We start from the raw sequence: 15,311 nt of genomic DNA on the forward strand, positions 1-15,311 counted from the left end.
CCTCCTTTTTCAGCCAGTTAGTGTTGGACTTTTTCGTTTGTTTGTTGGCCGTTATACAGACTCCTTCATGAAGTCTAGAGTTTAAATTTACATAAAGCACTTCTCAGTCAATAAGTTAAAGTTCCTCCAAGTCAGGGAAAGGGAAGAAATTTAATTCATTTCACATTTAAAGGCAAACCTAACTAATTTGAGCATTCCAAAACAATACTGTAGGTGAAATGAAACACAGCCATTCTTCAAAATTTGCACTTAGCAGTGAGGGGGGGGTCTACAGCTGGGAGTGCAGTGGGGGACACCCTGTTTCACCTCAGGCTCTTCAGGCATACTAGCTGGGGATGAGAAAAGTTGTAGTCCAAAATATCTAGTGGGTGCCATGTTGGGAAAAGCTGATAAAGAGTGTGGAAGTGAAGACTGGCCAGAAGTTGCATATGATAAAAAAGAGAGAGATAAAGGACCCCTGGATTGTTAAGTCCAGTCAAAGGCGACTATGGGGTTGCGGTGCTCATCTCACTTTCAGGCTGAGGGAGACAGCGTTTGTCCACAGACAGCACCATTCAAAGTGTTGGTGTTGACCTTTAAAGCCCTAAATGGCTTCGGTCCAGTATACCCGAAGGAGCGTCTCCACCCCCATCATTCTGCCCAGACACTGAGGTCCAGTGCCGAGGACCTTCTGGTGGTTCCCTCACTACAAGAAGCCAAATTACAGGGAACCAGGCAGAGGGCCTTCATGGTAGTGGCATCCGCCCTGTGGAACGCCCTCCCACCAGATGTCAAAGAAAAAAACAACTACCAGACCTTTAGACGACATCTGAAGGCAGCCCTGTTTAGGGAGGCTTTTAATGTTTAATAGATTATTGCATTTTAATGTTCTGTTGGAAGCCGCTCAGAGTGGCTGGGGAAACCCAGCCAGATGGGCGGGGTATAAATAAATTATTATTATTATTATTATTATTATTATTATTATTATTATTATTATTATTATTATTATTATTATTCCAGGTCATGTGGCCATCATGGATAAACGGCTTCTGGTGCAATAGAACACCGTGACGAAAACCAGAGTGCACAGAAACGCCGTTTACCTTCCTGCCACAGTGGTACCTATTTATCTACTTGCCCTAGTGTGCTTTCAAACTGTTGGGTTGTCAGGAGCTAGGACAGAGCAACAGGAGCTCACCCTGTTGTGGGGATTCGAACCACCAACCTTCTGATCGGCAAGCCCAAGAGACTCAGTGGTTTAGACCACAGCACCACCCGTGTTCCCTAGTTGGATCTGCGCTCTGGTCTATACAAATACTTGCCCATAGCTGTGGACTGCTGCTTCAGACTGAGATGAGAATCTCATATAAAGAAGATCCCTGCTCCCATAAAAGAGCATCCCCACAGATAGAAAACTAGATTGACAGGCTGGCTTCCTACACGTTATAGCACAGGGCAAGTCATGCTATATAGACGCTTGAAAAATGGCCCTTGTATCAGTGGCTGAGTGCATGTGTGAGTCGTGACTTATCTGTGACCTATGAAGATCAATCTCAGGGTCAGCATTTCAGCTGAGAGTAAGTAGCCAGGGAATGGGATCATGTCATAGTTATCCTTGCGTTCAGAAGGATCATGGAGTTCAAAATTCAGTGTTTGCACTTCGTGGCCTGAGATAGCATTTAAGGGCATGTGACTGCATTGAGGCCGCAAATGGCTCTCTTTATGGCTTTCCCCTTGGAAATCCATGCCATAGTTAGTTAAGGAGATAACAGATAAGGGGCTGGCTCATAATGTCTCTAGATGGGATATCTGTTTTCTTCCTGTTTGCATTAGGCTTCTGTTTCGAGAGCGCCATTAAATGGCTATATAACTTCATTTGTTCATATAAAGTGAGGCTGCACACTAAATGGTCCGGAACGATGGGATGAGATTGGCCTGATTATACAGCACACAACTTTGCCTCAGAGACAGAAAGGCCCCCATTGTTTACGGTGACTTAATTAATATTCTGCTTTTAAAAGCGGGGCTGGCTGGGTGTGCACTGTGCTCTGATACCTAATGTACTGGAAAGAGATACAAGACCCTCTGACACGCTGCGTATTACAGAGACGAAATGCTATAAGCTCACATGATAGCATGTCATCAAGATAGGGCCCAAGTGGGATACATGGTATTTCTTTCTCTCAAGCTTTAGTTACTGGATGGCAGTTATTCCCTATATTAGATGCTGAAGGAACTCATTTTAGTGATAAGGTTCACCAAAGGCTCCTGTCAAGGTGCAGGAGCCCAACAGTCAAACATGTACCTTACTAACAGACAGTTGCAAAGACAGCTAATCCCCAAATGACATCAGTGGAAACAAAGAAGGACTAAATTTAGAGGCCAACTGAGTTTGTTCCTGGTATGAGCTTTCGTGTGCATGCACACTTCTTCAGATATCTGAAGAAGTGTGCATGCACACGAAAGCTCATACCAGGAACAAACTCAGTTGGTCTCTAAGGTGCTACTAGAAAGAATTTTCGATTTTGTTTTGACTATGGCAGACCAACACGGCTACCCACCTGTAACTAAATTTAGAGGTGCTTTGTAGACATTTGTGCTTCTGATACAGAAACCATATTAGGGAAATGGCATTATCATGTGGGTAAATCTCCACACCACCACCGCAAAAGGCAGCGGGTTTCAGCCAGTATTGTGTGTGTGTTGAATTTTTATTGAACTTTAAAATCTTTAGATATAAATTCCAGATTCCAAATTTGTTATACATTTCTCTTTGAACTTTGACTTCCCGCCTTTTCCTTCACACTGTTCTTAATCCGATTCCATTTACATACGGCATTCTAATACATGTTTCACCTAAAACATATATGATGAATTTTCTACCACTGTTCCTATTTCAAATCTGGCTTGTGATTTCATTTGATTATGACATTTCCACAGATATTTCAAAAAGGCCTTTCCATTAATAGTCTGTCATGTTGGTTTCTTATTTTTGCTTTTAGTTTCACCAGTTCCACATAGTCCATTAGCTTAGTCCATAGAGCCAGTGTGGTGTAGTGGTTAAGAGTGGTAGACTCATAATCTGGGGAACCGGGTTCGCGTCTCCGCTCCTCCACATGCAGCTGCTGGGTGGCCTTGGGCTAGTCACACTTCTCTGAAGTCTCTCAGCCCCACTCACCTCACAGAGTGTTTGTTGTGGGGGAGGAAGGGAAAGGAGAATGTTAGCCGCTTTGAGACTCCTTCAGGTAGTGATAAAGCGGGATATCAAATCCATACTCCTCTTCTTCTTCTTCTTTAAAATCCATTCTTCCTTTGTTGGTGTTGTTTCAGCCAGTATTGTGGATCTACAAATCAAAGAAAGCCAAACAGGAGTGCAGATTTTAGGGCTGGCCGATATATCAATATATTATCCAAAACCAGTTTGAAGTTCATATCGTGATATCGGTTTCACAATATTTGGCCTGGCAATATACCATGATTTGTTACGTGTGTGAGTGTGTGCTATGCAAAAATCACAATGTGGGGAAAACCGCGAAGTCAGGCAATGCCATAGCTCTATACCAGGGGGCTGGATGCGACCTAATTGCCTTCTAAATCTGGCCCGCAGACAGTCCGGGAATCAGCATGTTTTTACATGAGTAGAATGTGTGCTTTTATTTAAAATGCATCTCTGGGTATTTGTGGGGCATAGGAATTAGTTCATTTTTTAAAATTATATAGTCCGGCCCCCCACAAGGTCTGAGGGACAGTGGACCGGCCCCCTGCTGAAAAGGTTTGCTGACCCCTGCTCTATGCTTATTTCAGACATTGTGATATATCGGTATAATGCTAAGGGATGTGGGTGGTGCTGTGGTCTAAACCACTGAACCTCTTGGCTTGCCAATCAGAAGGTTGGTGGTTTGAATCCTCACAAAGGGGTGAGCTCCCATTGCTCTGTCCCAGCTCCTACCAACCTAGCAGTTTGAAAGCATCCCAGTGCAAGTAGATAAATAGGTACCACTGTGTTGGGAAGGTAAACAGCATTCCCATGCACTCTGGTTTCCGTCATGGTGTAATAATTGCTGCAAAAATTATATCATATTAGTTTGCAGCTAAATAGAGCCGTTATTGTCCCATTTTGAGACATAATCTGAAAAGTGATTAAAGAAGTTTATTTTTGAAATCTATTAAATAACAATAAATCCGAGCATTCTATCCTGTAGTCCAGATATGCTTTCAGTGCAGAATTATATTTGTCACTCTCACTATATGCAAGCAAGGACACTGAACAAGATCACTTACTTGAAATGTTTTCTTTTCGACCAGACCAGATTTCAAAGAGTGACAGTTCTTATAACTTATTAAAAACTGATTTAAATAAAGCATTTTTTTTAAAAAAACATATATATATATATATTTATATATTACCGTATTTTTGTTTCATTTTCTTGGTAAAAAAACATCCAAAGCTCGTGATGCAAGAGGCCGAAAATATCTATGGAAATAAAAGGGCAGGCTTTAGCACATCCATAATTTAATTGGAAAACATTGTTCGACGTTATCTGGCATTCCCATCCCTTTTCCTTTCATAATTCAGCCACCTCATTTCCCTCCATTTTTCTTTTTAGCTTTATAGCTTCTGCCTTATGGAGTCAATGGCTCCTCCATAACCCCCTTCAGCTAAAGAAGTCCAGCCGACTAATTGCTTTCAGCTGACTGTCTTGGTTGATGGTGGAGAAGCTAAAACCCAATTTATCCAGTAATTGCTACGTTCGTGAAAACCGGCATCAAAGCCTTGAGAGCGTTTTCACTGTTGTCTCCTGGGAAGGCTCATGTCTCATTCTTATGCTGATATGGCTTAGAAGAGTCAGAGGACTACATTATAGTTGCTCTTGCAATTACAAGGTTTCTTATTCCATTGTGCACATTCCTCTGAACTAAGATTAGCTTAACTGAGCTCCCTTTGAAAAGTTGCCTACCCATCAAACACATCAGGCCTAATGCATTCGGTAGCCACGCAAAATCAATGAACAGCACCATTTTCTGCTTCCTGCGATGATCAATAGGATTCACATAATGGGTGGAAATTTTTTTTAATCATGACAGCCCAGCATCTAGTGGGCATAAATCTTCCTTGCATTATAACCTTCCCCCCCATTTCCCACTAGTGAGAAGGTGCAGGTATTGAATAATATTTATCTAGCAGATACATTATGAAAAGCAATACAATTAGAACTTCACACTTCGGCGATGATAGGTTTAATCCCAGAGGCCTGCTTCCTAGACAAAGCTGTGGCTTCTGCATTTCCAATTTGAAAACTTTGCTGAAGAAATGTGGGTGTGGCAAAGGAGTGATCTATGGAGAAGAAACTTCGATGGGTGTGAAATAGAACCAGCTTGAGAAAACTCTTTAAATGCAAACTTCAGCAAGGCAGTTAGGGGGGGAAGGTTGGGAAATTATGTTTCAGATATTTTACTTCCCACATAAATAATCAGGCAAAGAGAGTAAGATCTACTATAATTTTGAAAGGTTAATGCAGAAAGGACCATATTCCTCAGTTCTAAATGTGTTACTTAAAGTAATTACGGCTGAAACCTCCGTTCTGCAATCACTTCAGAGTTTGCCTCTAAAAATGCATTTTTGTGCATTATGGGAAAATCATAGCATCCTAGCATAACAGCCACTGATGGAACATGAAGTCCGATTTGCGTGTTGAGGTCCCCAAGCCGCCACCCCCCAAAAAAATTCACACTTCAGACGTAATTTTTGTTTGGGTTTTTGGCAACAATTTAGGCCACAACTTTATTAAAATACAAATTATGTGAGTGGTTGCGTAGGCATTGGTTCAGACTAGCTGTCCACCAGGACACAGCTGACCACAGGTCAGCGACGGGAGAATGTCATCTGGGGAGAGTTAAGGAGGCTGGGGTCAGAGCCTCCCTCTCCCCAGAGGTCCCGGGGACTCTTGTGTGGCCCTGTCCCCCTACCGGGAGTTCGGACAAAAGCATGTTGAGCCCCTGGATTCCTTTAACGGAATTCCATGCACACCATCATCATTCTGGAAGGAGGGTTACCCTACCAGTAACCAACACAATAACCCATGCCTAACCGCCAACCTTACAAGTTGTGACTAGTTGCTACTGCAGTAGGCGAAAACCAAATGGCATCGGCCAATCAGCCAAATGGAAAAATTCCTACCGGGCCCCTGCCCCAAAAGCAGATGACCCCGTGACAGGAAGAAGAGGAGTTTGGATTTGATATCCCGCTTTATCACTACCCAAAGGAGTCTCAAAGCGGCTAACATTCTCCTTTCCCTTCCTCCCCCACAACAAACACTCTGTGAGGTGAGTGGGGCTGAGAGACTTCAGAGAAGTGTGACTAGCCCAAGGTCACCCAGCAGCTACATGTGGAGGAGTGGAGACGCGAACCCGGTTCCCCAGATAACGAGTCTACCGCTCTTAACCACTACACCACACTGGCTCTCAACAGGCAGTTGCAAGGTCAATACAGAGGCCTAAATAAAGGGAGGGAGGGTAGGTGATCCCAAGCACGCAGCCAAGAGAAGGATCACCTTGCATGCAGAGCAATATAAAGGACACTGGGCTGTCCATCACACATTGCAATATCAATACAATACAAATCCTTTATTCGACCAATAGTCAGAAAGAAGAAAAACATTTCTCAATACAAAATTATAGAACTAAAAACATCAGAGGGATACACAATTAAAAATAGGACAGCACTAGTAAACCTCATACAGATAACCCACATCGAGACATTCGATTTTGCGCTTCCGACACTTGAGCGCCAGGAAGAGGAATTTAGCCAAATATCAAATTCTCCCCAGCAACACCCCAGGGTCCTATGGAAGCTGTGGCCAGCTGGCTAACCCCGCCCAGCTACCAGGGAGGTGGCTTGCAAGCCCCCACCGCAACACGTGCTCTCCCAAGGGAGAACCCGATTTGTTTACATGTTCCAGAGGTCAACTGGGGTGAACTGGAAAACCACCCAGATAGGATCAGAAGCTCTACACCCATCATTATTTTGTATAATTTGTACCGTAGCTGTTGAATGGCATAGAAGAATACTGTGGTACATGGAGGACACCAGGCAAGGAACCTGCGACCCTCTGGAAGTTATTGGACTACAACTCCCATCATCCTTGACCATTGGGTATGCTGGATGGGGCTGATGGAAATCAAGTCCAAGAACAAGTGGATAACCACAGGTTCCTTATCCATGCACTTTAGAACAGGCAAGAAAATGTTCTTGAAGTCATGCTTTACTCAGTGTTTTGGTAAATTGTAGGTAAGTTGATGACTCAGTCAACATGAAACAAGTAATCCATTCTTAGAGCGGATTTGCATTTGCTAAGTCAACCGTATTTTGCATTCTACTTAGAGCTGAGACCAAAGGGCATACTTTTTCCTTTTTTATTTTTTTGCTAACAAATCTACCCAAATCTGCTCCATAATTCAAAGTATGCATCCCCTATTATGTAGAACTGACTTCAGGATGCATGCCCCTGTTTTGATAGTGGTGGTGGTGGTGATGGGGTGGTGATTTTGGCGGTTCACTCAACCTGCACAGGTCCCCCAGACGTTTAACGGTCCCTTGATACCTGCGCTCACCACTTTGTTAATTAACCGCTGCCACCAACCAGTCTGTCTGGTATTTACTTCACTCAGTTCAGTCAAGGAGAATATTGGAACAAAACTATTTTATTTGAAGTTTAGTACATAAGCATGTGGTTTCTGAATAAACAGTTCTTTCCTGGTTGTGTTCTTGTTAACAACAGTGCCCAACGCTTTCTCCTGCCCTTGTTCCTACTCCTTCCCTTGCCACCCTCCTTCCAGCCTCTCAATACCCACAACAAGCCCCCAGACAAAGACCTAGACCCTGACCAAAAGACAAGACAAAAGACCAGCCCCAAAGCCCCCCCTTCCTTCCCCGGGAGGGGTTTATATAGCCTACATAACTCCGCCCCCTAAAGGTTCTTACTGGTTATTCCTTTTAACTCCTTCTATGCCATTCCTAAGTTTGGGTGATCGTCACAGTGATGGGGTGGTGATGCATGCCCCTGTTTTGATAGTGGTGGTGGTGGTGATGGGGGCACATGGAGGAGGAAGTAAAAAGCATCTGCCAGAGGAAAATTAATTTCTGTTCATATAAAATGTGGAAATTATCAGATAAGGAAATGGGAAAATGGGAAAATCTGAACACAGCTTTGCTATGCAGTCAGATCCACATCCAATGAAGTTAAGTGAACTTTCTTCCTCTTAAATTCCCACATGGCACCCCAATTACAAGCAGCACCTGTGTGTCCACCTTTAGTCATCCCAAGCATAGCAAACCTTCATTTGTAACATTTTTTTAAAAAAAATGGCTTAGCACTTCACTTTCACATTTGCCTATCGCCTGCTTAATTGGATAAGGGACCAAGTGTCAACCAGTCCCAATGTGAAAAATAAAATAAAATAAAAAGGTTGCTTAAATAAAGAATAGCATTAAATTACAAAATCTATTAGGTTCTAGACTCTTTCATGAAAATTATTTAACAATTGTAGGAAACTGTAAAATCTTTATCAATGCTTGTAATAAAAATTCAAATATAACCAGAGGAAATGACGGCTGTTTCTTTAGCTCAGCAGATATTTGTCTAAAATTCCCAGGACATTTTTAATCTTCTAGTTTATTTGTATGTGTAATGTTATCGTGGTGCTACAGATGTTTAGGCGGACCCCCTCCCAAACACTAGAAATTAATAAATGTTTGGATTTTGATGATTTGGGATGTGAAGGGAGAAAGACAAGCTGCAGAGGAATTCCTGGGCTAGCCTGTGCAAAAATGACTTGGCCAAGTTAGGGCCATCAAGAAACAAACACGGGGACATTGAGGGACATTGCCAATGCAAGAGAATTGTCCTCCCCCCTTGCCCTGAGGTGTGAACAGAGACTGGGGGTTTGGATGGTTGCCCGGGTAACTGGGTGTGAGGTGACAGGAGAAGGGAGTTTTTTTAGCAGGGTGTTCTGGGAAGAAGACAGAGGTAGAAACACTGGGATCCATCTTGGGTAGGCTGGCTGCAGTCTGGCTGGGAGAGATGCCTTGGACTCCAAGGCTGCACTGCTGTGGGGTACAAGCCCCTCTTGAAATGACTATCCTGTGAGCTCTGGACCAAGGACCACAGACCCTGGGTGAGTGCCTGGAACCCCTTGGGCTCTTGCCACCGCTCGGCAGAGAGAGGGAGAGGCACCCAACTTTTGTAACAAGATGTTAACTTGTGGCGTAGAGCAGTAGTAAGAGACCTGTCCTAGACAAAGACCACATTCACTTCTAGGCAACTCTCCAAGATCCACTTGCACCCAGACCCATGGAAATAACGAGACAGGCACAACAGGTTGGGATTAAAGAGGGCAACTTTTTTAAAAATTAAATATAATTAAAGATCTGCGCAGGGAAGAGCTTGTTTATTAATGATCAGTGTACACACTTATAAATCTGAGTGCTATGAAAAATAAAACAACTCAGGTTTTTGAGGGAGATACCTTGGCCTGAGGCCTCAGAGTAGTAAACTCCCTATTGCTGGCTTTTAACTGCCCTCCCTTTTTTCTAAAAAAAAAGCATCTGTATTGCTTTTATTTGAATTGAAAAGGTAAAGGTAAAGGGACCCCTGACCATAAGGTCCAGTCGTGTCCGACTCTGGGGTTGCGGCGCTCATCTCGCGTTACTGGCCGAGGGAGCCGGTGTACAGTTTCCGGGTCATGTGGCCAGCATGACTAAGCCGCTTCTGGTGAACCAGAGCAGTGCACAGAAACACTGTTTACCTTCCCGCTGGAGCGGTACCTATTTATCTACTTGCAGAAGCAGATAGAACCTGCGTGCTATTCTTCTTTGATTATACATTGCATGACATTGTTGGCACACTAACTGTGCCTAGATCCCCCTCCAAAGGCAAAATGGGGTTTGCCGCCTATGTCTCTAATGTGACCTGCTACTTTCCTAGCTAAGGCCCATCAGTTTGGTGTGTGTGCATGTGAGAGGGATAAGAGGCGTTTTTATCAGCTTCTGCTTCGCAAATACAGTCCTTACTCCCATCTCAACTCACTTCAGACTGCACAGGGTATACGTGCCATAATTTTTTGAATGGTCTCCCACATTAAAACAAAAACAAAAACACCCTCTGCACACATTAGCTAACACATTGGCAAGACACTAAACATTTATCTCTGATTTGCCTCATCCAGCTAGGTTTCCCCTCCTTTAATAATTCGTTTTGTATTTGTCATTAATACACCTGGAGGAAGAGTGTCCTACCCTCCAAGGGAAGTAGCTGTTTTGAAACACATAAATGTCAATTCCAGATATTTCCTGCTCTTGTTCATACTGCAGCAGAGCACAGCCCCTTCTGTAGTTTAAAAGCAGGTGCATCAGCCCTTGTATACAGAGGTGATGGAAAACAGCTTGTTTCTCCAGTGACCTCAGCTCACCACTAATGCCTAGAGCCCAGGGAACAACCCCACCCCCCACCCTGCGCTCCATGTAGGTCAGATAACAGAGAGGAAACTGTCCTGTTTTAGACTTGGATCAACTGTAAGCAAAACTGACAGTTTTGCACCAAGGACAAGGCATTGCTTGTGCGCTAAGGAAAATAACTTGGAACAGGAAGCATAAGATTTTGGGAAGCGCAAGCAAAATGTATCCGTGGGAAAAGGTGCTTTGCATGCAGTGGGTTCCCAGTTCAATCCCTGATATTTCCTGTTGGGAATGGGAATGTTTCCTCTCTGGGGAACCACTGCCGAAAGCTTGACAATGCTGAGCCAGGTGGACCATTGATGTGACTCAATGTGCTTCAATTAGAAGCAACGCTGAAATTTCTCCTTGTTATGTCTCTACTGTGGAACCGGAGGAGCCTATTGACATCACCATCCCTCACTACACAAGTCACAGTTTCACTGAGAGTTGGGGGGGGAGCTCACTCTTGCTGTGGGGTGCAAAAAAAAAGGTCTACTGCATGTGGTGTCTGCTTTCAGTGCCTTCTTGCTCCTTATTAGCTCCAGACTATGGAAATGTGCGCTTGTTCATTTAATAATAATAATAATAATAATAATAATAATAATAATAATAATTTCATTTATACCCCGCCCTTCCCCGCCAAACTGGGCTCAGGGTGGCTAACACCAATAAAATCACAACAAAAACATAAAGCAATTCATTAAAATACAGATTAAAATGCAATTTAAAATTTAATTTAGACTGCAGCCTCATTTTTAAGTAGCCCACCAATCACACCAAAAGAACGAAACACCAGGGTTAAACTGAAACCAACCCAAAGGCCAGGTGGAACAGCTCCGTCTTGCAGGCCCTGCGGAAAGATGCCAAATCCCGCAGGGCCCTGGTCTCTTGTGACAGACCGTTCCACCAAGTCGGGGCCAGTACTGATAAGGCCCTGGCCCTAGTTGAAGCCAACCTAGCATCCTTGTGGCTCGGGACCTCCAAAAAGTTATTATTTGAGGACCTTAAGGTCCTACCCAGGACATACCAGGAGAGGCAGTCCCTTAGGTACGAGGGTCCTAAGCCGCATAGGGCTTTAAAGGTCAAAACCAGCACCTTAAACCTGACCCTGTACTCCACCGGGAGCCAGTGCAGCTGGCCATGCATTTGTGTGAATGACGCTGATCACAGGGTAAGATCTGGCACCGAACTCAGGTCTCCACCTGAGATTTGCAGAGCATAAATTTGCTTTGTAGACATTACTGTGTGTGTTTGTGTGTGTGTGTGTGTGTGTGGTGTCAGGCTTCGGGGAATCTGATCCCTCCCACAGTAACAGCCAAGAAGCAATAAAAGTTCTGACCACATAATTTATTAATATTCACAGAGAGAGATGAAGGAATGCAGACTTCAGGGCCGTCTTTACCTGGGGGTGGAAGGGGTGTGGGGCACCCGGGCACAGAATTCTGGGGGGTGCCAGGCGCCCACCGCTGAAGCCACCTAAGCTCTTAACTATCTACCTGTTATGAAACAATAAATAATTTTGATCAAGCTAGAAAAACAAAGTACATATATACCTAGGTATTACCGAAATATATACCTACTGTTTCACCAAAGGACTTTCGACTTTGTGTGCTCATTTACCAAAGACGCGCTGCACCAGCGGCAGCGCTTGTCATTCACAACAGTGGCGCTTGTCATTCTCAATGCTGCCGTGCACGCAAAATTAACACTTACATCATAATAAAAGTTAATTTTGAGGCTAAACTAAATTTGGGGGCGCTGGGCAGATCTTTGCACCCTGGCGGGGCATATGCTAAAGACTGTGCTGGCAGTCTTTCCTACATAATTGTGTTTCTCCAAGTGAAGCCCCACCGGAAGGTACAAGGGAGTTCCATACACCCAGAGAACCTGTCACCCCACCTGGGCGGGGTTGAGTCTACCGAACATTTTCTTCTGACTTGTCCTCTCTATGTAGAACTCGGGCAAAACCTTATAGCTCCACTTTTGCATCCATTTAGCTTTCTATCCAGAGAAAGACAGGTTTTATATTTACTGAACAATGTCACTAGAAATACAGTCTCCCAGGTGGCTAAGTTTCTCTTTTTAGCTTTTAAGCGTCGCAAGATTTTAATCGATTGTATCAATATGGGGCTATCTGTTTAGCCCCATTCCATTGTGGGTTATGTTTTCCTTTTTTTTCTTCATAGTTCCTTCAGAGGTTTTAATTCTGTACAAAAAAATTTTTTTCTGACTGACGGTCGAATAAAAGTATGTATGTATGTATGTATGTATGTATGTAGTAAAGCCCCACCCCCTATATCTCTCCTATTCTACGTCACCCCTGCATCTGCTAATCTGAGCTTTCTGCCTCTCAGCTTTCTGTTCTACTACCCTCAATGCTCACCTAGACCTGGGAGAAAGGGGGTCAGGAATGCTTTCCAAAGATGCTGAGTCTGTCAGCTGTCTCTTCCCTGGTGCTTCTTCTTCCTGCTGTTCCTCTCCCAATATTTCCCAGCTTCTCCCCTCTGCCGCCTCTGAACTATGACCTTCTGCAAACCACTGGTCTAAATCTATACTGTCCTCCTTTTCTTGCATAGCTGTCAACTGTTCCCTTTCCTTGCGTGGAATCCTATTCGGAATAAGGGAATTTCCCTTTTAAAAAGGGAAAAGTTGACAGCTATGTTTTCTTGGGAAGGTTCAGGAGAAGCAGGGGCGGGCCCCACCATTACTCCTCAGTCCAGCCCCTGACAGGTGGGGGGCGGGGAAGAGATGAACATATGGAGAAGGAGGGGGGCTGCATCTCTTGCCTCATCCCTGATATAATATGCTTTGCTAGCCCTGCCTCAATGTATTAACAGAGGCTGTAGATCTCAGCAAAGAGGGAAACTACATCAGCAAAGCCCTTGGCCCAAAATGGTTAGTGCGCGCGCGCGCACACACACACACACACACACACACACCACTTTGGTCAGAGCCAGTTTTAAGGCAATGTGCCCAGTTTCCCCGCACTGTGTGGTGAGTGGAGAGGGCTCTCAGTAAGTACTTGCCTGGTTACGGGAGGAAGGTGGGAGGGCTCTAGTACTCTGCCGTATCCCTCACACCACCTTCCCAAAGCGCTTTGTGGTGCAAGGGTAGGAGGTGGAGAACCAAATTGTGGCCTAGCTCAGGGCACCCATAGTACCAAAGTCTACCCCTTCTTTCGTGGTGGTGGGGATTCATCACATTTGAACGATGTGCCATGCTGCCAACGTCAACACCAGTTTCTAACTTTGTGGAGGGGGGGAGACAGAGAGAAAGGTGAAAGGTGATTTATTTTGTTATTTTCAACTGACCCCCAGTCCCCTGTACTTCCCCCTTCATTTTTATTCTCGCGACAATCTTTGGAGGAAGATTAGGCTGAGAGAGGGAGCAAGAGAAAACTGGTTTCCTGTCACAAACTTCCTGACTGAGTGGGAATATGAACATGTCTCTATGTTCACTCTAACCAGTATGCAATGCTGGACATTCTGACTGATCATTTTCATTTTAAAATAACAAGTTATTGCCTATGACTCTGCCTTATATACTGTATAAGATGATTGGTTCATCTAGCCCAGGGTCTTTTGCACTGACTGAGGGCAGTAGTAGCTATCAATTGTTTCTTGAAGATGTCTTTCTCGCCACCGCTACTTGATATCATTTTTAACTGGACAAACCGGATGTTGAACCTGAGACTTTGTGCACTCGAGACTTTTGTGCTAGTACTGAATGGGCTATGGGAACCTCCCCTAAAATAAGCTCTGACAAGACTCAAATCCTCAAATTCTGTCACAGGGCTTTCCCCCCCCATCCAGAACACATCAGAACTCGGTGTCGCAGGCACTTCCACCCTGTACAGCCACCCCCGGACGTTTCATGGTCTATGAGTGCTGCACCAACGACAAATGGTCCCCAGCTGCAACCCACCAGACTGCTAACTGGAACCTGCTTGCTTCATTTACCACAGACGAGGATAAACAAGAAGTTGTTTATTGTGTACAAAAGCTTGTGGTTGCTGATAAATAAAAGGTGTTCAATAAGCTTATAACGATGGTCCTATACCGGCCTATTACCTCTAAATGATACCGGCCTATTACCTCTAACAGTCAACTAATTAACAATAACAACACATTTCACAATCTGTTTATCCTCTCTGCTAACTTCCACCAATGCTACACCTCAGACTCTCACTCCTGACTCACTCCTCAACTAACTCAACTGCTCGACTCAACTCAACTCCCTCAACTCCCCCTACTGACCACAGGGAGGGGTGTTTTATACCCAGGCTGAGCCCGCCCCTAAGGTTTCTAACTGTCACAAAATTTAACCCTTACCTGGCTTTGGGCTAGTTCTCCACACTCAGCACCTCTCACGTGGGCACCATTACCATTATAAGAGAACAAGGGAGGTGTCCATGGTGAGTTCTGGCAGCTCCTTTTCTAGAAAAATAGCACTGTGTGTGTGTGTGTGTGTGTGTGTGTGTGTTGCGATGGACACACACACACACACATCTATGGTTAACTTGTCAAATATCGCCCCAAACCCCCAAACAACAAAACAACTTATAATTATTAGTATTTTTATTTTATTTTATTTAAAAAAAAACATGTCAAGGGCACAAGAAGTGTTAAACAGAGCTTGGGGATCTGTATTCATTAGTGGTATCTTATGTTTTCACAGCTGAAGTTGAACATCTATAAATAGCCTTTGAGGAACATTTTAACATAATGGGATTCATGTTTAATGTAGGGAATGGTTTTTTTTTTCTCCCTCGGGACTTCAATTAAAATATTTTGGAGGGGGAGGTAAAAATTAAAGATGCACCTCAGGAAGATCTTGTGAA

The sequence above is a fragment of the Lacerta agilis genome, chromosome 1 (genome assembly GCF_009819535.1).
Source record: "Lacerta agilis isolate rLacAgi1 chromosome 1, rLacAgi1.pri, whole genome shotgun sequence".
NCBI classification, from domain to species: domain Eukaryota; kingdom Metazoa; phylum Chordata; class Lepidosauria; order Squamata; family Lacertidae; genus Lacerta; species Lacerta agilis.